Genomic DNA, 24,795 nt, shown 5'->3' on the forward strand with positions numbered 1-24,795 from the left:
ACGGTACAAGTATTACTAAACTAGCTTTCTGTTAAAACGTAAAATATTCACCGAGCGTAAAGACGCTATGTAACTCGCTAATGCGACCTCACGAGAGAATGACTTTCCGTCGCGATGATGCTGCAAAGGAAAACTATGATGGGGTGTGTCTAAGAACACGAGATCATCGGATTCGTGGAGAGATTCCTTCGTTCGGAAAGTGAGGGAAATTGACGTTGCTGTTAATTGGTCAATTTCCACGTTGGTGGTTAGATAAGGGTGCTAGCCGCCCTTGAGAGAAAATTGCGAGTGGGAAGCGTCGTTCGTGAGAAAAATAGATTTCCCCTATCTTCCCATAGTTGGGACAAAGACTGTTTGTCTGTTTGAAGAACTTTAGTTAACTAAATCCTAAGATTTATAGCGGCTCCTCAAGCTAGCCGAACATGTACTGTGAAGATGCATGGACATCTGGTAATCATCTTGCCCGAAGAATAGGGTTGTGTGTGGCGAGCTACGGGGCAGAAATCGTTGGAATGTTTACTGTCACGTGTCGCTACAGCCATTTCTTTTAAGGAGAGCTATAGAATTACTCCATCCCTATGTTCGGTAAAAACGTTTATCCTGTGACCGCGGCTACGTTCGGCAATTGGTTGTCGCCTCGAGCCAAAGCTCATTATCGCAAATCTCGAACAACTACAATCGGATTAAATGACGACAATTGTTTAATTACGCCTGTGGTAGAATCTAGATTACGGTGTTAAGGGGTTTTCCCGAAGTTCCAGAGGGAAGGCTCCGATGTCCTTTCATCTCTGACATATATTTTCCGGCTGGACATTGGATGTCTATATGCCATTGTTGGTCTATCATAAATATTTCCGTTGTTGTTTTTAGTACTAGATAAACCAATTATGACCGATAGGTCATTTATTATATTTCCGCATATCCTGCTTTTAATTGTTAGTTTACCTCCTTTGTTTTCAACTTTACCTTCTTTGTTCTAAGCTAAATTTATTTCGAATAACTTTAACATTGATTTAGTTATAATTAACTTCCTGTGTATTCGTATTATGCGGCGATATGAACTATCTACCATATACAACGGTTAATTTAATTCTTTTTATTACCTTTTAGGACGAATTCGCAGATATTTATCTACACTTGGCTTTATGGTTCATCATAATATTGGTCAGTTAATCTCTCACGTGTTCCGCAGACGCTCGTTGCCAGGGTCACGTAGGCCTTTTCTACAAAACTATACAATTGAAAGACCGACGACACATTGATGAACCCGACGCCGCCTCGGCTCTCACGACATTGTTCATGGTTAATTTGATGTTTCTTAGGCCCTTTTCCACGATACTACACTTGGCCATCCTGCAGTCCTGCAGGCCATCCTCGGCAACCCTGAGCCAAATTTTTTTTTTTCGTGGAGGGAATCCGCTCGGACACCAGGCCGCTTCTGGGGAAAGCGGCGTGGTAGTGTCGGACTCCAACCGACAAAAACCTCCACGATGACCGGCTGCGATCGAGAGAGGCCCGGGAACCGGTGCGAGCGCCTCCCTCCCCCGCCCAATACCACCGCCGATGGAGCCGATGGAACCGATGGAGCCGATGGAACCGATGGAGCCGATGGAGCCGATGGTGTGTGGCCATGTCACACCGGACAGGACGGAGCCGCTGTGCCAGGCAGCCCGGTTCCCCTACTGGACTGCTTGGCGGGCCCAGCGCGCTTCGGCAACGCCACACGGAGTTCCCAGGCGATCACCCATCTAAGTACCATCCGTGCCCGGCGCTGCTTAACTTTCGTGATCTGACGGGAACGAGTGCACTCAGCGCGGCAAGGGCGTTGGCAATCCTGAGCCAAACTGGTTTCTCTTTGTGGCCACTAAATCCCCCCGTCGGTACTGTTTCGCACTCCTTCTTCTTTTATCATAATTTCTTCGATTCTCTTCTTGAGTTGCAGCGATCTTCCTTTTTGCGTCCTCACGTAGCTCGCGACATTGTTTTTCTGAGATACCACTTTCACGAATAAACCGTCGCTTAAACTCTTCACTTGTTACTTGGCGCTCTAAATACCGGCTGAGCCCCCCAAAATATGTGGTAACTTGAATGGGTCTTAGAGTAGGGTCAAGTAATGATGTTTTATTTGGAGTTAAGTTTAGTTTAATAAGCAATACTCAATACAGAAAACTGATTACAATATCGTCGTACATCTTATTATCATACTCGGCTCTGAACTTCCCGATTCAGACACTCCGGCTCCTCCACTCACACTCTGCGGCTTCTCCACTGACTCACTGCCGCTTCTCAACTAACTCTGCTGCTTCTAAGCTCACATTCTGGCCGTTCTAGCATCCCTTTGTTTTTTCATAGGCCCACCACGCACGTGTTCCGCAGACGCTCGTTGCCAGGGTCATGTAGGCCTTTTCTACAAAACTATACAATTGAAAGACCGAGGACACATTGATGGACCTGACGGCGCCTCGGCTCTCGCGACATTGTTCATGGTTAACTTGATGTTTCTTAGGCCCTTTTCCACGATACTACAAACATGATGATGGTGAAAGCATGAATCAAAATGAAAATTGTGTTCAAGATAGATCTGGAGTCAAGAGGGTGCGAGAAAGGCCAAACGTACTGCGAACAGGAAATGTTGGCAAACCAAGGAAAATTTATAAGACTGTCCCAATTGATCAAGAACGGTACAATTAGTCAATTATAATTCGACTGAGTCAATAGATGAATTATTATCTTTTTTTTTTTTTTGTACGTGGAGAAATCCTCATGGGCACTCCGCTGTTGCAATAATCGCGTACAGCAGAGTAGTGTCGGACTCCCACCGACTAAAACGCCACGATGACCATCCTACGCGTATGACAGGGGTGCTCCAGGAACCTCTTATGAATTAACTTCTGTTGCACCCCCTTCCTGCATCCTGTTGTTCGAGCCAGTCCTAATACTTCCTATCTATTGAATTGTCGCACCTTATTGATATTCAAGGGAGGCTGTGCCTTGTGTGTACTTCGACCATCCAGCGCCCCAGAGGGGCACACTCCAAGGGCGAAAAATGACTTCAGTGCGTCTCGTCTTCGTCAACACCTCACGGAGCGGTCACCCATCCTAGACCGCCCCGTGACCGCTGCTGCTTAACTTTCGTGATCGGCCGGGAACGAGTGTTTCCAGCGCTTTTTTTTAAATAATGTTTATTTAAACCAAGATACAATTTTTAATACATATTGGGTATTCACAATAAACTGTGAATTTCGATAAGATGTGTTAGGCAAAAGTACCGATACGCGACCGTACGACGTAGCCATACTACATTATGTGTCGGCGTTTTACATTTTTGTGTTTCAAATCTATTCTTTGGAATGAAGCCGCTGGCGAGCGGAGCTTTTATGTGATTTTGTTTTTGGTTGCTTTTTTTCTGTCCTGAAAACTTGGTCGCAAAACCGGACGCTTCGGTAGTCTACTTTGGGTGCTGTGTAATTTTGGGGCGGGGCAGGATGAAAGGAGGGAGGGGGAGGGGGGATGTAAAATAGGTTTATTTACAAGATTTACAATATTTACAATGATTACACCTGTGTTATACAGGGGCAGAATTGAGTTCTGTCGGTTTAATGATTTTCTCTATTATTTTATTATGGATTCGGTATCCACCAATATTTTTTCGTGTTTTTTCTGTGCTTGTCTTTAGTATCTTTCAGAGGGAGGGCCATGTTGTATCTCCACTTAGTGTCTGCGGTCTGCCCATTTATGTTTTCTTCGTAGAGTATAGTTTTGGTCCCTATTTTTCTTTTTATGTCATAGATTATTGAGATATTACTTTGGTCTTGGAGGTAGTTTCCTTCGTCTAGGTATAGGAAAGCTTCTGGGGGGATGTAGCTGTTGTCAGAGTGTTTTTGTAATATGCGTCGTTTGGAAATAAGCAACTGAAGATTAAACTGTTTTCATTTATCTTTGCCGCTTGCGCCTAGTGTTGCCTAGGTCGTAGATTATTTTGTTTTTAACATACTTTTTGAATCCGCTGTGTTCGGATTTCTAAGTACTCAAGCAAGCTCTGATGCATTTTCTTTCGAATATGCGAATTTTTTCCAATTGGGAGGCTGATATGTTTTACCAGATTGGACAGCCGTAAGTTATGATCGGTCTGATTAGTGCTTGGTAGCATAGTATTTTTACTTTGCTGTTGAGATGTTTGGAGTAGAATAGTTTTTTTATTTTCCAAAATGCTTAGCAAGTTGAATTTCGGTGCGCTGCTTGAAGTTTAGTTTGTAGTCTATATTTACTCCTAGGTATTTTACGCAGTTTTTGTGTGGTATGAGTGCCCCCTGCAATTTTTTGCAGTATTCTCTTTCTATTGGGCCGATTTCACTTGACTTGGGACTAAATAGTATGGATTCGCATTTGCTTGTGTTGATTTTTAGTTTCCATGTTTGGTAGTAATCGTTAATTTTCTCAAGGAGTTCTTGGAGCTCCGCTTTTATTGTTTTGGTTTTGCGGCCTATTACGTAGATGATTAGGTCATCTGCGAAAGCTATGAAGCGTTTATGGGTGGATGTATTGAGATTAAAGAGATTTAGTAAGTCACTATTGTAAATACTGAAAAGTAACGGGGAATTTACTGTACCTTGTTGCAGACCGTTTTTTTTATGGAGAATTGTTTGCTTGATGTGTATGAACCTTCGGTCATTACGAATGTTCTGCTTGTGATCATGTCCCAGACTATCTTAATTAGGTATTTAGGAAAGTTTTTCTTGATCAATTTGTATATGAGACCTGGGATCCAGACTGTGTCGAAAGCTTTTTCGAGGTTTATTAAGCAGGCGGCTACTCGTTGTTTTGCGTTTAGCGTCCAACAGATGTCCGACGTAAGTTTGTTTATTACGTGAATTGTGGAGTGTTTGTGCCGGAAGCCAAATTGATTTTCTGGGATTATGTCATTTTTTGTGCAGAAGGAGGTTAGGGGGTTGTTTATGATTATTTCAAATACTTTGCTTATGTTGGGGAGGAGACTTATGGGTCGTAGGTTTGCGGGTGATGAGCCGTCTTTATCTTTTTTTTGTTATAGCTATCAATTTGGCTTTCTTCCATTTTCTGGGGAAATATGTGTTGTTTAGTGCATTGTTGAAGAATACTGTGTAGTGCCATTTTATTTTGTTCGGTAGACGCTTGAGTAAAATGTTTGGGATGCCGTCGAAGCCGGAGGATTTTTTGTTGTTTAGCTAGGAGAAGATTTTTTTTAGTTGATTGTAATTTTTGAAGTAGTTTATTTCTGGTTCCGGTTGTTTGGGGTTGTCTGTTTTGTTTAGCATTACGTCTTGTTCCATTTCATTTTTGAGTTTGTTTGTTTCGGCCATAATAATTCTGTTTAGATGTTCTCGGTCCAGGTGTTCGTTTTGTGTGTGTGTTTTGGAAAAGTGGGTGCCGATAATGTCTAGTTTTTCTGTTGTTTTAGCTATTATGAAGTTACCCTCGGTGTCTTTGATGGTGTTGTGTGTCGTTATACTTGCTTCTTGGATGAGGGAGGCTTATTCTGGGGGCAATTTGAGAGGTGGGATGGGGCTTTGTCCTTTTGGTATGAAGATTTGATTTATTTGTGGGCACATGTTGGCTGAGTCGTTTTTGGAGATGTTTTTTATTTTGTTTGTCCAGTAATGGTTTATAGAGTTTGCGAATTCTTGTTTCAATTGTACTTTTATTTTATATAGTAGGTACTTTAGGAATTCTAATTCTTCTCTTTTGTCGTAAGAATAGTCGTATTTTATATATTTATTTGTGAGAGTATGTAGCTTTTGTCTCGTTGTAGTTCTTCTATTTTATTGTTGATATAGGGCTCGCATGAATTTTTTTGTTTTATGTTTGGCACGGATTTTTGGAGAGCGATTTGTGTATGTTTTTCTATTTCGTCTATGAATGAGTCGATTTGACTGTTTGTTAGGTTGACGTTGTTGTAGATCTTTAGGTCGCAGTTCTGTTCGAGCATGTTTTGGAATTTCTTCCAGTCTGTCTTTTTGTAATTGTACCTGGGTGCCTCGGTCTGTGTTTCGAGTGTTAGGAGGTCCGATGTATTCTTGTTTATGTGAAATGCTAGGGCGTTATGGTCACTGTCATAGGCTAAGGTTTTGAGAGTGTTATTTGGACGTAGGTTTTGAAATTTTAGTCGCGCATCTGCTAGGCATATGTCCAGGTATGGGCCTCCTTTTGGGTAAGAGGGTAGCTCGGAGCTGTATAAGTTTGTTTTGTAGTGAATGCTTTTATTGTCTAGCCAGTTTCTAATGAAGTTGCCTCTCGTGTTGTTTATTTCGTTTTTCCAGCTTGTATGTTTTGCGTTAAGGTCGCCTGCTATTGTATAGTAGTTTTCCGGTTTGTTGAGCTGTAAGAGTTTGAAAAGTTTATTGAATTCGTCGCTAAATTCTTTCCGGTTTCCGTAGCTTGCGTAGGCTGCAGTGATGAATAAGTTTTCCTTATTGCTTATTTTTATTTTTATGATCGTTGTTTCTAGGATTTTGAAACTTGTTATTTTGTCATTTAGAATTGTTTTGTACTTTATAGGTTCTTTTTTATGAGGATTGCTGTTCCTCCTCCTTGGCTGGCGTTCGGTCTGTTGTGTCTTATCATGCAGTAATTTTTGAAGTGTACTTTGTGTCTTTTATTTAGTTTTGTTTATGAGATGAGTACGATGCCGGGTTTTTCTTTATTTATTAGGGCTAGCATACTGTATCTTTTTTGGTTTGAAGTTAGGGAGTTGGCTGGTTTTGCAATTATTTTCGGATGTTTTAAGTTTAATTTATATGTTTTTTGCTGTAATTAATGGTTTAGTGGATTTTGGTTATTCGTCATCTGTGATATTAAGAGAGCTGAAGCTTCGAACCTTTCTTCGTGCGTTGATAGTGTTTTTTTTATTTCATTTAATTGCATTTGATGTTCTTTTAACGTTTGGAGAATACTATTTTTAAAGTCTTCGATGACGTTTATTATTTTTTTGTTGGGTGGTGTTATCGGTTGTAATTGTGCTTTGGTTTGAGAGCGGATCTAAGTTTGTTGTTTGTGATGTGTTTTCGATTATTTGATTTAGTTTTGTTTGTTGTTTTACTACGTCAGCAATTCGTTTTATCTTTGTTTCTTTGTCTTTTTTGATTTTATCGGCTAGCTTTTTGCGCAGGTCTACGAGTTTGGAGCACCCCTTTTATGACGCAGGGTGTCCGTAGTTTTTGCAGTTAACGCAGAATATTTTCTCTTTGGTTACTGCTTCTTCTTTTTTAATTTTGCACTCGACTGGACCATGGGGCTCAGTGCATTTTACACAGCGGTAGTTTAGGTTACAGTTTTGCGCTGTGTGACCTAGTCGCTGGCATTTCTGACATTGTGTTATGTCATCGTTTTCTTTTATTATTTTTTACCATTTTATCCTGAAGTAGTTAAAATGGTTAATTTTAAACATGTTACTTATATTGCTGTGAGGGTATAATTGTATTATGTAAATTGGGAGCAATATGTTGTTCTCCTTTGATCTTTTTGTCGTAAACCGTGAGACTTTTGTAAATTGGACGTCGTCTATTTGTAAGGCTTGTAGGTCTGTGAGTATTTCTGCTTCAGTGTAACTATTGTCTAAGCCTTTTAACAAGTATGTGTGGTGTTTTTCTGTTTTGGGTGTATAGGTATAAAAGGTTGTGTTTGCTGCGAGGAGTGCTTCTTTGGCTTTGTGGAAATCGGGTAGATTTCGGAGGTAGAGTGCATATCTACCTGTGTGTATTCTTTTAATATGGAATTGTTTAATATTTGCTATTTTTTTTCAATGAGCGTTACCGTGTCCTTTGGGTCTTGTAGAGTTATGTTGATAGGGGGCGGCTTGATTTCCCTTGTAGCGGTTGGGACGTTTGTACGTTCCTCTGCGGTGTGTCTGGCAAGGTGTCCGACCGGTGCCCGGCCCCCTCGTGGTGATGTTGGTGGCGCTGGGCCTTCTGGGTTGTTCGATGGGGTCTGCCGCCCCTGCTGCGTAGATTGTTTTGGCGATATGGTGGGACTGTGTTTCCCTATTTTGCCTCGTAGTATTTCATTTTTTTTTTTTTTTTTTATTTGTTCAAATGTTGAACTCGATATAGGATTGTTAGGTGGTCCCGGCTGTGGTTGAGGTTGTGGTTCTGATTGTAGTAGGCTGAATCTATTTTTTGTTACGATCGCTGGAGGTGGGGTATCTTTTATGGGCCTCATGTTTTTGATTTCCTTAGTCTTTTCGTCTTAGGTGGAGTGATATTCTTCTTCTGTGTTTTCCAGGATGTTTTTTAGTCCTTTGGTCCTGGCAACCAGGTTTGGTTGTGGGTTGAGTTTCCGCGTCTTCTGCGCGGAAAGTCTTAAGCTATTGTTGATTTCTATGGTTGCTTTTTGCGAGTTTGTTTTCCTTTTTATAGTTTTTTTATTGAGTCCAAGGTGGGTACGGTTTCCTTGCTTTTTGCTTCATTATCGATGACTCCTATTTTTTTATATACTTTGATTTTGTCTTATTTTATAATTTTATTTTTTTATTTTTATTTATGGCGATGATGTCGCTGCAATGTTTTTCACTTTTTGTCACTTCTTCCTTTTCCTTTAGTGAGTGATTGTTTACTTTGACACGCACACTGTCAGGACCTAAGCCTGATGTCCCTTTTTGGGCTGAGAGGTCCGTCCTGTTCGGAGGTTTACGGTCAACTCCGAGTGTTTCCAGCACGGCTAACGGGCGTTGACAGATGAATTATTATCTGGACCTCATGCAGAAAAATGGAAAGAAGCCATGAAAGAGGAATATGACGGCTTGATCAAAAATAACGTTTGGGAATTAGTAAAATGTCCAGTGAATAGATCTCCAATTGGATCAACATGGGTTTTTAAGACCAAATACAATGAAAATGGAACAATTGAACGCAGAAAAGCTAGATTAGTAGCGAGAGGTTTTGCTCAAAAACCAGGCATTGGATACCACAAAACCTTCGCTCCTGTGGCACGATTAACTTCCATTAGAGCTATAATGGCCTCAGCTGCCAAATTAAAATTGGAATTATATCAATTGGATATAACCGTGCCATATACTTATGGTGATCTGAATGAAGACATTTACATGCATCAAGCCAAATATTTTGAGGTACCGGGCAAGGCAGACTATGTATACCATCTAAAGAAATCTTTATATGGATTGAAGCAATCCGGTAAACAATGGTTTGAAAAATTAAATGCCTACTTGAAAGAACTTAACCTTAAACAAATTGAAGAAAATCCTTGCGTTTATTCAATAAGAGATGGAGATACAATCCTCATACTGGCAGTTTATGTGGATGACCTAATAATAGCCACTAATAGCCATAAATTGTTTAATAACTTAAAAAAACTTAATAAAAAGGTTCGAAATAAGAGATCTTGGAAAGTTGAATTTTTATTTGGGTCTGCAATTTTATCAAGATGAAGAGACCAAAGAGGTAAAAGAAAGTCAAGAGGTAAAAGTCAAGAAATTCGGTCTTGAAGATGCTAAAATCGCAACTACCCCATTGTAAGCAAAAATAAATTTAAGCAAAGATGACGATTTACCTGAAATTGATTCGAACATCTATCAGTCATTGATCGGATCATTAATGTATGCCGCTATAGCTACCAGACCCGATATAATGTATGCTGTGAGTTGTTTTAATAACAACACAAAGGAAAATCATTGGTTATCCGTCAAAATGATCTGACGTTACCTTAAGGGAACGTCTAACATTGGTCTGTGCTTCAGGGATATTGGTGATGATATAACAGGATATGTCGACTCCGACTGGGGGGGGGGGGGGTGATATTGATGATAGAAAGTCCAGAACTAGCTTCACATTCAAATTATCGAATGGTGCTATATCATGGGAATCTAGAAAGCAAAAAAGTGTAACAATTTCCAGCACCGAAGCAGAATACATGGCGATAACGGAAGTCACTAGAGAAGCCGCATACTTGCGACGATTTCTAAGCAAGTTTGATATGATGGCTGAAGAAAGAGCAACTGAAATATATTGTGTCAACCAGAGTGCAGCCAAATTAGTTCAAAATCCAGTATTCCATGGTCGCACGAAACATATAGACATCCGCCATCATTATATTCGTGAGATTTTCCAAAAAGGAATCATTGGAATTCACTATATGCCCACAAATGAGATGCCAGCCGATCTACTAACGAAAAGCTTGGACAAGCCAGGTCATAGTGCTGACCTAGAGACCATTGGTTTGACGAGCATTCGAATTCCTTTGACGGGAGTGTTGAAAACGACAACGTGACTTCGTGCTCGCCATCCATATGCAGATGCGTTAGTTATAAGAAATAGTAACTAGAGGATGATCCTAGTTACAATCGATTGATTTAATCGATAGGCTTAAGATACCTTTTTGTTTGTATCCCTAGTTTTTGTAAGCGCGTGCAATAAAGGTTTTTTTTTGGCTCGGAACGGTGTGATAGATTTATCCATTCAATAAAATAATAACTATTCTGATCTTACCTCTGAGTATAGAAATAACAACAAAAAGTTATGTCTTTGATTTTGTAAACAGCAAGTTTACAAATATCTATCTTTCTGCAAAAGTTGATGATTTCTGACGCACAATGGTGAATGGATTTCTTATCGTGTATGGCTTGTGTTTGTTTGCACATTGTGACTCCTATTTTTATGTTAGAATTTTGATCGAGGTATTCATTATCAACGCTCATGTATGTATATTGTTGTGTAAAAAATATTGGATGTTCAACTACTGGTGCGAGAAATGCATGGCCTCTTTTGGTTGGTATGAGGTATACTTGCACTATATCCCATGCCGAATACTGTTAGCAGAGGTACGATTATTTTAAAGAAAACTTTACTTTTGACAGTGAATACAGTTAGCCCTGATATATCTAGAATGAATTGATAATTTTTGTATTTCGTTTCTAATACTGTGTTATACAGGTGATGTCCTAATGCTTTCTTATAATTTTCGATAAACAGTACATGATCAATAATCTGAGGGCTAAGAATTCCTGCTTCTCCCATATTTATAGCGTTGAATATTTCATCGAATTGAATCTGTTAGTAGTCTCTCTCTAGTGGTATTCATCATATATTCGTCAAATTTTACTCTTACTTCATCGATTAATTTAATACTGTCGGATTTTATAATTTTGCGTATGAGCGCGGTTTGATTTGCAACTATAGTTTTTAATTCGCTTCGTTTCTTCTTCGATCATTTTCATTCGATCATTCAACTATCATTGATCATTGTTAATTTAACACTCGCTATCGCTACTATAATACGAATGGCCTGTATACATATTAAATAAATTATAATAAATAACTTATTATTTTGAAATACACTTTGTCTAATTTATCTACGCTTTCCTTTGTCTCATGACCTACATCCACCTTGACTTACGCATTGTCAAAAAAAAAAATATTTTTTTTCATATTTCCAACGTTTAGACGTTCAAGAATATTCCCTTAAAAGGATTTTTCAAAATTTCAATTATTTTATGTGTTACAGCCATTTTTGTGACGCGGCATCTGCTCCGGTCTGACCGGAACAAATGAATAGTAGACGGTAGATGTTGTCCGAATAAACTTGTCTCAAAACTTTAAACGCGTTTTTCTCGAAACTACTTTCTTCGAGTTGGCGTGCACGATATCTCAAGTTCTAATGAACCGATTTATTTTAAATTTGGTCCGAATATTCCTTATATACTCCTCTATCGTCCGGATCACGCTCAGCTCAAAATCTTTAATGTTACTATTTTTTAAAAGTTCGGAATTGTCAAAAAAACGTGCGAAATAAGAAATTTTTTTCAAACGGCCGTCATTTTGTGAAAAAATGTTATATTGACTTTTCCAAGTTTCAAACGATAGCGACATCAATACTAATTAAGAATCCGTTCGCATTTTTTATCTCAGATGACCAGAAGGGTTGATATCATGCACGCCACGACACCCCATTTTTTTGGAAACACCCACTTTGCCAACTCATAACTTTTTAAATATTGAGTTTTCTCAGTGAATTTTTTACGTAATCTCGAAATATCAATAAACAAATGCTAAAAAGGATAGCAAAAATATTTTTTGTTTCGCTTGTACAGAGCTTCAAAAATCGCCCGAAATTCATGCCTCTAGACCAGAATACCCCCTTAAATCTGGTGTGCACTTTCTGCTATCAAAGAATTTACAGACTGCTTTCTCTGGAATGTATCGTTGCATTGCAAGTTGATTTTCACGTATGTGCGCTAAAATTGATAAAAATTCGAGTACTCTATGCATTCTAATGTTTATTAAGTAATATTTATAAATTTATATTTATTAATTATTTATTAAGTATTATTAAGTAAAACAATACTTACATTGTGCCCAATGTGGAATTGTATGCTTTGGTCTGGATTCATGACCTGATTCATCGTCGTCAGGATCACCATCCAAAACGTAAGTGGTTAGACCTTGCTGTTTGGAATTATATTTTGTCTAAAATATTGTATGAATAATAGCTTGTGCTTTTATAACAGAAGAATACTTTGATATTATTGTTTATAATGTTACCTGTGATATAATCATCTGATGCTTAGTTTTCATTACTTCATCTGCAGCTTGTCGTTGAGTTCTTAATTCGGTTTCTTTTCGTCTTTCAGCTTTCTGTTCTCGACGTCTTTGTTCAGCTAGTATTCGCTCCGCTTCTTCTTGTTCTTGTAAACGTTGTAAACGCTGTTGCTCTTCTTGTTTTCTTCTTTCATCGACATCCTTATTCTGTTTTGCTAGCGGAATTTTTTTGACTTTTGCAACCGACATTCGTGCTAATTTATGAGCAATATCTTTCTCTACAATGTTTGCATTTTCCAAAGCAGCAGCTCTAGTGTATTGTTCTCGTGTTTATGTTCGAGTTATTCTAGTTGATGCATCAATATCAACAGCAAGTTTTGGAGTGTCCATGCCTGCCTGTTCAAATGCTTCAATTCTTTTTTTTTACAGATCCTTGACATATGGATCGAATAGAGCATTCGATTTATACGTGTTTCTTAATTCCTGGAATCCTGTAATTGTATTCTTTTCCTTCGGAAATCGTTTTGTTGGAGTATTAAGTATTGCATCGTCGCTCGATGTCATAGATCTGTTCTGCCGTTTTTGTCGTTTTTTAATTCCTTGTTTCTTAATATTTGCTTTAGACTTTTTCGCTTCAGGGGATGACTCATCTTCTGTGAGTAATTCATCAAACTCTTTGTTTGTCATCGCTTCTTTTAGCTTCTCCTGCAAAGTTATTGACGACCATGATGTAAATTTAGGTTCATTATTTTTTCCTATACTATTAGCCAAGTTTTTATGAATTACTACAGTTTCGTTTAATTTTATTCGTGATAAAGATTCTAATCTAATCTTCTGCGTATAAGTATAATTGATGTCCATCGTGGAATTCATAAGAGAAGTAAATATCTCAAGTGCATCCTCGCACATTGAAAGTTCTTCAATATCATTTCCTATTGGTGCAATTACTGTATCATCACTAATATTAGAATTTTTACCCTTCGTGTTTTCACTCTGTGAAAAAGTTCTCATTATATTACTATTTTTTGTTGTCATTGAAAACTTTAATGGTTCAATCTTTTCTGGCTGTATTGCATCTTCTTTTATAAAAAGATGATCCTGTGAATGTATCTGTGAAGTACCCGCGATCCTCCTTGAAATTGTTTCGCTTAAAACATTCTTTTCTGTTTTACTATGTTTTGTAGGGCCTTGTGTGTTTTTTCATCTGAACTACTTCTACCACTTTCCTTTTTTTTTTAGATCGGCTTCCACGTTCCCTCTAAAAATTTAGAATGTATTTAACAACGTTATAATAGTATTTATATATATGTCGGGTTTACATTGTAATAAGGATTAGGGGCGTGAAACGAATCGTCGTTTGGTTTACGCATTGTCGATAAGCAATAGAGAAGACATTGACTAGTGCAGATACGATTATTATAGGATTGGACAAGGAACCGTGGTAATTAGATACTCGAGAAACTAATGACAATGATCCTAGGCTCAATAACGAATCCGCGGTCGACGGGATGGTGGATGAACATGCTCACAAAATCTAAGTCGGACTCTTTGTTAAAACGTGGAATATCCACCGAGCGTGCAGACGTTACGTAACTCGCTAATACGACTCCACCAGAGAGAATGACTTTCCTTCGCGATTATGCTGCAGAGGAAAACTATGATGGGGTGTGTCTAAGGACACGAGATTCTTGGATTCGTCGAGGATAGCCTTCGTTTAGAAGGTGAGGGAAATTGGCGTTGCTGCTAATTGGTCAATCTCCATATCGGTGGTTAGAAAAAGATGCTAGCCGCCCTCGAGGGAAAGTTGCTAGTGGGAGACGCCGTTCGTTGAAAGAAATAGATCTCCCCTATCTTCCCGTAGTTGGGACAAAGACTGTTTATCTGTTCGAAGGACTTTAGGTAACTAGATATTAGTGTTTATAACGGCCCTCGGGCTAGCTGATCACGTACTGTGGAGAGACATCGACATCTGGCAATCATCTTTCTCGAAGAATAGGAACTGCGTGTGGCCACGGGACAGAGACCGTTGGAATGTTTACTGTCATGTGTCGCCAGAGATATTTCTTTTAAGGAGAGCTATAGAATTACTTCATACCTTTGTTAGGCAAAACGTTCATCCCTTGACCGCGGCTACGTTCGGCGACTGGCTATCGCCTCGAGCCCAAGCTCATTATCACAAATCTTGAACAAATACAATCGGATCGAAAGACGACAATTGTTTAATTACGCCTATGATAGAATCTAGACTACGGTGTTAAGGGATTTTCCCGGGGTTCCGAAGGGAGGACTCCGATGTCCTTTCATCTCCGACATATACAATGTACATACATTAAGTAATTAGATTTCAACATATTAATTAATCGATATCAAGCATTATTATGTAATATATATAAAGGTTAGTATTGATTAGTAACATATGATTTGAGGTAAGATTAAAAGTATTAAATTTCGTCATAATATGATACAAACATTTACATTACTGTCATCGTCAAGAATTAATGGCCTTCGTAATTTTGCAACAAGTGACATTGACTGCTGCTTTTTAATATTAATTGCAGCTTTTCTTGAAGCCTCTCTTCTTGTTCAGCCAACTGTTTCTACCACATCCCCAGTTTTTATATCTTTATTTTCTGTTTTACCATGTATTGCAGTAGAATCCGATACTGTATTATCAATATTGATAATATCATTTTCTGGGATAGTCTCTATACGATGATAACCTTTTTTCTTCAAAACTTTCGGCGTCTTTGTAATTGAAGGGCCAGAGACTGATAGTGGTATTTCAGCATTAAACTATGTAAATAATCAACAGTATCTTCAAACTAGTCGTTTTTAAATTTTTTAACATCCAAGCTATAATTATGTATATTCGATATATCTTTGGTAATCATTGCTTTAATCTCATTCTTTGATCTCATATTTAAAAACTACAAATAAATTCTTTATAAGTATTTAATATAAACATTAAACTATACTTTTTAATAATACATACCATAATTTAATATTGTGGTTGAAATTGTGACATATATAACAATTAATACAAACACTTAACTTGGAAGCATATGTAAATTATTTAAAAAAAAAATATTTATATGAAACTATAATAAAATAATGAAGTAACGTTGAGAATAAAATTTTAATTATTTAAAGTTTAATTATACATATATACCCTTTTAACAATTCCGTTCTTATCAATTTTATTAAATTTACAGTGAAGCTTACAATTACACTAATGTCAATGAATATTAACGTATATGTTTATTATTACACTAAATAAAAATGAAAGTACTGTAATGAGAAATACAATATACTTTAATGGAAATAAAATAAGTAAATAGCGAAGTATTGATTAATATTATTATATAGTATTATATTATATTATTATAATATTTATTAATATTTACTTACCTTTTACGTTTGCGTGAAAACTACAAAGTTGTAAATATGAACTTTTATAACAGAGATAAAACAAGTCACAGAAATTAGCATCTTTCAATGGCAAAATGCGTTAAAGGAAGGGAGAGGATAATCTTCGTTTCGTGTCACAAGCGGAACTGTGCAAATTTTGGTCCTTGGAGGTACATGTAGCGGCACATGAGCTAGAGGACAATTCAAGTCATGTTGTTGTTTTCTGCCTCGGAGTATCAATATCGTTAGGACATACATAATGTAATAATAATGTGTCTGACGAGCCGAACGTAAAAGTAAAATTAAAATTGTAAAAAAGTAAAATTGAACGAGAAATTACTTAGTTCTGAAGTTGGTATATGCGGCAGAAGGACAGACAGATGCGAACTTAGAGACTTTTTGCTTATAAAGTAATTGATGATTTATAGGCTATGTGAGAGTTGTTACTATACATGGGTTGATCGCTTTTGTTGTGAGGATTGGCTTTTCTTACGGATTACGATTGGTATCTTTTCGGAGGGACTTGGCATATTAGTACGACGAATCTGGCTATGTTCCTGGACTATGCTCTTCATTTGAACAAATATGGATATGTCGGGTTCACGTTATGATTAGGGTTAGGGTTAGGGGCGTGAAACGAATCTTCGTTTGGATTACACATTGCCGTTATGCAATAGAGAAGACATTAACTAGTGCAAATACGATTATTACAGAATTTGACAAGTAACCGTGGTAATTAGATACTCGAGAAGCTAATGACAATGATCCTAGATTCAATAACGAATCCGCGGTCAACGGGATAACAGGATGCTCTTTCTTCTAAAGCCTAAATCGTACTCGACTTGCTTGGCTACGGTGGAAGTATAACTAAACTAACTCTTTGTTTAAACGTGCCAATACGACCTCACGAGAGAATGACTTTCCGTCGCGATGATGCTGCAGAGGAAAACTATGATGGGGTGTGTCTAAGGACACGAGATCACCGGATTCGTCGAGGATAGCCCTCGTTCAGAAAGTGAGGGAAATTAACGTTGCTGTTAATTGGTCAATTTCCATGTTGGTGTTAGAAAAGGATGCTAGCCATCCTTGAGGGAAGGTTGCTAGCGGGAAGCGTCGTTCGTTGAAAAATAGATCTCCCCTATTTTCCCGTAGTTGGGACAAAGACTGTTTGCCTGTTTGAAGGACTTTAGGTAACTAGATCTTAATGTTTATAACGGCCCTCGGGCTATCTGAACATGTACTGCGGAGATGCGTCGGCATCTGGTAACCATCATACCCGAAGTATAGGGTCTGCGTATGGCGAGTCACGGGACAGAAACCGCTGGAATGTTTACTGTCGCGTGCCGCTACAACTATTTCTTTTAAGGAGAGCTATAGAATTACTTCATACCTTTGTTAGACAAAGCGTTCATCCCGTGACCGCGGCTACGTTCGGCGACTGGCTGTCGCCTCGTGCCCAAGCTCATTATCACAAATCTCGAACAAGTACAATCGGATCGAAAGACGACAATTGTTTAATTACGCCTATGATAGAATCTAGATTACGGTGTTAAGGGATTTTCCCGAGGTTCCAAAAGGAAGGCTCTGATGTCCTTTCATCTCCGACACATACATATAATTTCCTTAACAACATTTCAATTTATTTTATTCGTCAAATAACAGAGAAATAGTAACGATAATTAAGCCATAAATTAGTATTGTTCACAAATTATTAAAATAATTTAATGAAGTTTGTTGTAGAATACCATGTGTAGTAGAACTATTCTACTATAGAATGTAGGAAATTGGCAAACTACTGCACAGCCGCGGTAGTGTCGCATTTGTGAATATAAAACGTTTATAAGAGCGATGTTAAAAGTTGCGTAGAAGCTGTCGTAGTGAATAAACGAATTTGCAAAATATTTCTTGATAATATTATCGCGTGTTTATCAATTACACAAAGTAAAGTGACAGGATGTCTATCAGTAATCTTAATTCTGAACAAGAATACAAGAATTCAAGAATCAAGTGAGTAATTCTAAATAATAAGTAATTCAGTTTCTAGAAACAATATAACCTAGTCGATGAATATTCATTGTTTAACATATTATTGTATAAAAGATTTAGTTAATCTCAATTCAATTTGACTCGAAATATTGTTCAAAGTAGCAAATGAAAATATTTTCTATTTTTATTTTTATGATGAAATAGATTAAATATTGCAATATAACAAAAGATAACTACGACTTTATATTATTTTCGTGCGATGTGAAAAAGTTCACAATTCACAATTTTTTATCGATGTAATTTTGTGATAAACTTGGGAAATTGCTAAGTCGGTGATTTTCAGTCATGTTCGTTTGTCGTGTCAGGTCACAAGATCTTTCTGTCATTCATTTCTACTCATCCTGGGCCGATCAGTGTTCGCAAATAAATGATGTGATCGAAGAAATGAGCAAACTAGCCGAGTATCAGGCGGTTAGGTTCGCCAAGATTGAAACTGAAAAAATACCTGATGTATCCTTGAAAGCTGGTATCAGTGCAGTACCAACAGTTGTTCTCACAAGAAATAACACCATAGTCGATAGAATCGATCGAGCTAATCCAGCAGCTATAACGGAGAAAATTGAGCGCCAATTATTGACCAATAAAGATTCTATTTCGTTTGACACATGTAAACCTAAAGAAAAACTCGAAGAAAGACTAAAGAAATTAATAAATCAAACGCCCTGTATACTTTTCATGAAAGGATCTCCTACCACTTCACGTTGCGGATTTTCTAGAACAATAGTCTCTAGCCAACGCCCTAGCTACGCTGAGTGCACTCGTTCCCGTCAGATCACGAAAGTTAAGCAGCGCCGGGCACGGATAATAGTACTTGGATGGGTGATCGCCTGGGAACTCCGTGTGGCGTTGGCGAAGCGCGCTGGGCCCGCCGCGCCCCCCGGTTAGCTGATGAAATAAAATAAAATAGCTGAGTCGTAACACAACTATTAACTTTGTTTTAATTGAACTTTATTATGAATTCAGCAGGCACAATGTAATACACACTAAATTAACATAAATCACAATTCATTCCAACCACTTTATATAACACTTAGTACGCGACTGTTATAAGGGTAGAGACCGATAAAGATATGTTGACTATTCTGAGGATACAGAATAAGTAAGTCTTACTGACGATACTGTGTCTGAGGAAGGCTAGGGGTGGATGTGTCTGAGGACACGGGACTATCGGATTTGTTAATGACAATTTTGGTTAAGGAAGTAAGGGCAGTAGACACCGTCTCCGATTGGATAATAAGACGGTTGGTGGACCAGGAAAGGTTTTAGCCGCCCTCGCGAGAAAGTTGCTAACGGAACATACCAGATGCGAAGAAAACCAACTTTCTATGCTAACACGTGGTAGACAATAAACGTAAAAGGGAATCTAAGACAAGAAATACTCGCTTGGTCCGAAGGACCTTAACTATGAAAATTCCAAGGCCCCTGGTGGGTACTTAAGACTATTGAGGGTACGCGCCAAGGATGTGCAGACATCTGGGTGCCACCGTGTCCGCGGTGAGTGGCGTGGTCTCTGATATGTATTGGCGTTACACCGGCGACGAGGCGCGGTGTGACAATGGCCACACACCGCTCCATCAGCGGTGGTATTAGGCGCGCGGGGGAGGCCCGATTGCGACACTCACACCGGTTCCCGGGCCTCTCTCGATCGCAGCCGAGACGGTCATCGTGGAGGTTTTAGTCAGTTGGAGTCCGACACTACCACGCCGCTTTCCCCAAAAGCGGCCTGGCATCCGTGCGGATTTCCTCCACGTAAATATAAAAAAAAAAAAAGAACAATAGTCTCTATTTTAGACTCTTGTAAGACAGACTACCAGACGTTTGATATTTTACAAGATAATGATGTTAGAGGACTTAAAAAATTTAGTGATTGGCCAACGTATCGTTAATTATATGTGAATGGAGAACTCATTGGAGGATTGGATATTGTAAAAGAAATGAACAAATCTAGAGAGCTGGAAAGAATGTTGCCTAAGAAGAGCTAATGCAAAAGAAACGTGAGTTTCTGTTTACATAAATATTTAAATACTTTTAGCTTAATAGAAGTGCTTAATTATATGATCTAATTAATTCTAGGATATAATTAAGGATCATATAATTAATTTTTTTAAAAAAAAAAGACTAGTCCCTATGTTAATATAATTATTTGTAAGTTATTTTGTATCAGTTGTAAAGATTTCAATATTTGTTCTATGGAAATATACAATAAATTAAACCATCTGTGTAAAAGGATCTTTTTGTAAGCGCTAATTTGTAGTCAACAGATTGCACAAGACAAATAAATAGTAATATAAGAATTCTTTTGCTCTATAACGAAGTCATTTTGTTTTCAAACAATATGTCAATTTCTCTAGTGCTTATCTGTATTAACAGATATTAATTAATCCACATATGTTATTAATCGTCACAGATTTTTAATTCAATGTCATTCCTTATACATCTTTATATCATGTATTTTATGTATGTACAAATTTATAGCCAGTGAAACCTAATCATAATTAAAGACTCATACCACAAAAGCATAGTTTTTGAAAATTTTTGTATGGTATATTATACTTTAGTTTTTCCTTTGCTTCGTTACAATTTTCGCACCTTTCTTCGCTCCTTTAATAATGTTTTGAAATTTACTCACATTTTTCTTTTTTTTCTGAAGATAAAAATGAATCAATTCAACGCGTATCTTCAATTTAAATCAAAATTCATGGTATCATTATTTACCTTTTGTTTAATGCTGCTCTTGACAGAGGTACATAAGCATATGGATCCGGTTTTCCTTTCCTTTTAACATCACCTCCATCCTTTGATGCTTTATATTCTGCTCCTGGTATATATTCTGTTCTTGATCTTTTCAATGGTCGATGTATTGCAGACCCTCCTGCTATACCATACCAAATTTTACCAAAATTGTTATTAAACAACAGACCAAAATTTACAATAGATTATATATTACTATTATATCTTGATACTTCAATGTGAATCTACTCCTTACGCTAATGTTATCATAACTATCGCTATATTTACGTTTTTTATCCATTGCTTGCGACATGGCTACAGACTGAACATCATCTTCTGATCATGTAACATAAAAATTCATTGGCTTCGTTCACTTGTTTCTTTGAATTACTTTACATTTTTCTACAATTCCTAACCCCAAATCTAACCCCAATTCTGACCATAATCGTCTTCTGAATCACTGTGCAACAAAAGTGCAGATTTCTTCTTTCTCTTGGGTTCTGGTTCATTATCTTTCTCATTATCTACTGTGATAATAAGACGGTCATCAGACGTAGTCTTAAATTCACGATCTTTCCGTTTTATAGAAGCTACTTTTGAATTTATAGCGACTGTAGGTTGCGTTGCTAAAAAATTATTTTGTAAATTTAATTCCAACTTCGACTAATCGAATTTTGAAAAATATCTAGACTTACTTGATATGTTTCGAGCAACCGCAGGATCAACGAGATCAACGATCTCTTCATTCTCGTGAATCCAGGCTTGTGTCACGTAAAGTTGGTACTTGGATTTTAGTAAGAGGGCTGAGTCGTAACCCAACTACTAATTTTCCTTTATAAACTTTATTATAAATGTTAACACTTAAAAGAATAACACCGAACCGGAGAAAAAGGGGTTGTATGCGTACAGCAACTAGAAGAAGAACAAGAACTGCCCGAGCTGGGTGAAGTCTCGGTTTATATACGTTTTGGTTTTAGGATGTTGAGGGGCTAGGTGTAGGTTATGGTGTGGAGAAGTGTCCGAAGGTCGGTGGTCGATGTCTTATCTATGATGTGGACTAAGGTGTGTCATAGCTTCTGTGTAGGCTATGATGATAAGGTGGTGATGTGTCCAAAGGAGTCCAAAGCTCGGGGTCGATATCTCATGGTTGAGATGAGATTGATGTCACACACCCCCCTTCTTAGATTGGTTTTGGTCCTCCAAACCCCTAGTGTTCCTTTAGTATGGTGCAGTGGAATTGGACTCTGGTTGGCTCGACTTGTATTTGTTCTTCTTCGTCGTGGTATATTATGCTTTTGAGTCTTGTCGATGTCTGTGGTGTCCTTGACAATTCTATCTGGTTAGTCAAGGGTGCGGAGTTTGTCGTGATATTTTGAATGTTACTTTTTGTTTTACAGCATAGTAGGTGGATACATAATTTTGTCGGTAAACATTTCTTCAATAAATCTAATATTCCTATTTTGTTAAGGATATAGATTCCAGTTAATCCTAAGGCAACGTAATCTGCTATTTGTAGACATGAAATTCGCCATGATTTAATCGATTGTATTCGGTGAGAATACGTCAGTTGATCAATTTGATCATATATTTGGTTTAAATCGTTTTGGTATTCTGGAATGTGACTAAAGATTCTAGGTGTTCTCTCAATCTTGTCTAACAGGTAGTTTATCCTGGTATAGTTTTCAAAAGGAATCGTTTTAAGTTTATAATCAAACGTTACGTTGACTTTGGATTGTCCTATTTTCATTATACTGTCGTTAAATATTAAATGATATTGTTCGTCTGGAGATTGAATTATAGAGGGTTTGCTTATCTTAATTTGTTTTTGAGTGGCGTCGCAAAGTACGTGAACTTCAATTTCCTTTTGTGGTATGACTATGTAATGGTTCTCGGCTGTTAGTGGAATATAAGTTATATCTTCGATTTTGTAAACAGCAAATTTGCAAATGTCTATCTTTCTGCTAAAATTGATGATTTCTGACGCACAATCGCGGACGGATTTCTTATCGTGTGTGACTTGTTTTTGTTTGCACATTGTGATTCCTATTTTAGTGTTACAATCTTTTTCGAGGTATTCATTGCCAACATTCATATATGCAACTTGATGCGTTAAGAATATTGGATGCTCGATTACAGGTGTCAGAAATGCACGGCCTCTTTTAGTAGGTATGGGGTATACTCGTATTATATCCCATGCCGAGTCTATTAACAGAGGTATGGTTATTTTAAAGAAAACTTTACTTTTGACAGTGAATACCGTCAGTCTTGATATGTCTAGAATGAACTGGTAATTTTTGTATTTAGGTTCCAATACTGTGTTATAAAGATGATGTCCTATCAAGGTATAATAAATTAATTGCTTTATTTGCACACAACATCGATACATATATATTACACTCTGAAGACCTCGATAACCTTCTTACACGCACGCTTATTGTTAAACAGACAATTCTAGAAGCTTCTAACAGTCTTTTGTCTCAACTATGACCTGAAACGTCCGCTGACGCTTACACACACATTCACATGTACAGTGTAGATGTATCATCTACCTAACATGTCCTAATGCTTTTTTATAATTCTCGATTAACAATACATGATCAATGACCTGAGGGCTAAGGATTCCTGCTTTTCCCATATTTATAGCATTGAATATTTCATCGAATTGAAAGTGGAGATCATAAATCGCGCTTTCGGCTTGAATTATCAAATCTGTGATTAGCCTTTCTCTGGTGGTATTGATCATATATTCATCAAATTTTACTCTTATTTCATCGATTAGTTTAATACCATCAGATTTTATAACCTTGCGTATGAGCGCGGTTTGATTCGCAACTATGGTTTTTAATTCGCTTCCCTCTTGAAATAATTTATCAATGTTAGTATTTATTAGGTCTAGGTCATCGGTGTCAAGAGTTCCGAATAAACTCTTCGATATAGATCCAACAATATTCAATAATCCTCTCTTAGTTATGGTGTAATCGTGAGTTAAAAGGCGCAATTGGTGTGCTAAGGTTTCTAATTTTTCTATGCGTCGGTTCAGAGAGATTATCTCGTTGTGGAAATTGCATTTGTTTTTGCATACCTTTTCGATGAACATGACATTAGCTTTTATGTGGTTCAATTTTTCAAATATATCATTTATATCGGTCCCTATATACATATTAATTTCGTCGGAATATAAATACACTTGCTTAATTTTCTCATGAAATATACCACTGCCATCCAATGGTAAAACGTTAATTCCTGTCCCAAACTTAGCGTAAGTTAGTGTTGCAATTACGATGAACGTTCTGCCAAATAAGTTTTTAACCTATTACCATGAATTTTCTTAATGATTATATCAATTATTATCTCATAATACGGTGTTTTGACTCGATGGATTCGATATGGCCCTAACCATTCGGTATCTGTTACGTCGCCTAATATATCGGCGCTGCATCTCTCGCGGCCGGGCAACCGATGGCCTGCGTAACGTCATTTCGACCCTCAATAAACCTAAGGACCCACCATAACTTTTCTCTTTCATTGTGTCAACATGTGTCTTCATTCAATCCGTTGTCCTGAAAGATTTCTTAAGCCTAAAAATATTTTCGACGCACCTCTGGTTTTTAGAGAGGTCCTTGGGTTTATTAGGCGCAATTAAAAACACGAAGAAAGCGGGTACGCACCCATTAGGAAAAACCGAATAGCTATCTATTAGAACAGGCTGGGTTTTCCCATGCACAAGGTCACTCATGAACCACGTTGGTAGGAGGCTTCCTACTCATCACTTCTCCTACGACACTAGGAGGGTCAAATCAACTTATTTCGTCAACACCGCTAGATCAAGTCAACTTACTTCTTCTACATACTACAACGTCGAAGTCTAACATCAAAATCTAGTGTCTATCAAGTATCCTCTAGTGCTACGTCCACTAACATACGAAATTCGATTGTACGAACCTTGCTCTATTAGTCATATCTATCTCATATTCGTGCGACAAGGTGTTATCGACGATTTGTATCTACTCAACAGTGTAGTTTAAGTGTTGGAAATATATATTTTATAATTCTGTGAATCACAGTGTTATATAAACTTAATCACCCC

The 24,795-nt window shown here is 37.6% G+C and overlaps 3 pseudogenes; 1 reads left to right on the forward strand and 2 right to left on the reverse strand.

The window, feature by feature from the left end:
- Window positions 1-1,711: 1,711 nt before the first annotated feature.
- LOC138188559 (uncharacterized) lies at window positions 1,712-1,830 on the reverse strand (annotated as a pseudogene).
- Window positions 1,831-12,098: 10,268 nt separating this feature from the next.
- On the reverse strand, window positions 12,099-16,190 carry LOC138188328 (inner centromere protein-like; annotated as a pseudogene).
- Window positions 16,191-18,708: 2,518 nt separating this feature from the next.
- LOC138188567 (uncharacterized) lies at window positions 18,709-18,830 on the forward strand (annotated as a pseudogene).
- Window positions 18,831-24,795: the final 5,965 nt, after the last annotated feature.

The sequence above is a fragment of the Bombus flavifrons genome, chromosome 16, assembly GCF_040668555.2.
Source record: "Bombus flavifrons isolate JBK064 chromosome 16, iyBomFlav1_principal, whole genome shotgun sequence".
In the NCBI taxonomy this organism is placed as follows: domain Eukaryota; kingdom Metazoa; phylum Arthropoda; class Insecta; order Hymenoptera; family Apidae; genus Bombus; species Bombus flavifrons.